An 882-nucleotide genomic window follows, 5' to 3' on the forward strand; every position below is an offset into this window, starting at 1 on the left:
ATTAGAAGTGGTTTATTGTTTAATTCTGATAAAGAGTGTCAGTGTGCAAGAAAACTCATGAGACAGGTTAGAGAGAGAGAGTTAGAGTTAAATGTTAGAGTGAGAGAGAGACAGACAGACAGAGAGAGAGAGAATGTGCGTGTTTGAGTGTGTGTGTGTGTGTGTGTGTGTGTGTGTGTGTGTGTGAGTGAGTGTGAGTGTGTGTGAGTGTGTGTGTGAGTGTAGGTGTAAGTGAGACTGAGGAGTTGTTCAACTGCAGCACTTGCTCTTCCAGCCTGTGACTCCTCCTCCGCTGCTGATGTCGACGTTTTCACTGTTGGGCTCTTTTACAGGCGTCTGTACAACAAAAACACATCTTATAAAGTATTCATCATATGAAATGCTGTCATTTGTCTGTCATATACTAGGTGCATGTACAAAATTGTTAAACATCATGAGTACCTATATTAGTTCAGCTTTGTTGCCCTTGATATTAGCGGTTTGTCTATTTCAATCTTCCAAAAAAAGTTTGACTTAAAATCCGTCAGTGATGATGCTAAATTACACCCAAATTGACTCCCATGTACTGCTCGCTATAGAGTGAACTATTGAGTGTAGAGAAATAGTGACAAGTGATTTAAACCATCAGTCCAATCTCATTTAGTCAGTTGGAGTTTCACTTCGCTAGTGGTACATCATCTATTGTGTCCAGTGGGACCGAGACTGTGGACCCCAGGGAGCTTAAGGGCAGGACTGATGGGGCTCCGATAATAAACTAAACTATGACCAAGGGACACACACACTTTATTTCCTTGATGGTTTGGAAATATGATGTTTTCACAAAAGGCACTAAAACATGAGTCCGTCAGGTAAAAAAACCACACCCACCCACCCACCCACCCA

General features: G+C 41.8%; 1 long non-coding RNA gene across 1 annotated transcript in view; it reads left to right on the forward strand.

The window, feature by feature from the left end:
* LOC117961877 overlaps positions 1 to 882 on the forward strand; it is a 21,616-nt gene that overhangs the window by 647 nt on the left and 20,087 nt on the right. The gene's annotated exons all lie outside the window — the stretch shown is intronic.

The sequence above is a fragment of the Etheostoma cragini genome, chromosome 18, assembly GCF_013103735.1.
Source record: "Etheostoma cragini isolate CJK2018 chromosome 18, CSU_Ecrag_1.0, whole genome shotgun sequence".
Lineage (NCBI taxonomy): Eukaryota > Metazoa > Chordata > Actinopteri > Perciformes > Percidae > Etheostoma > Etheostoma cragini.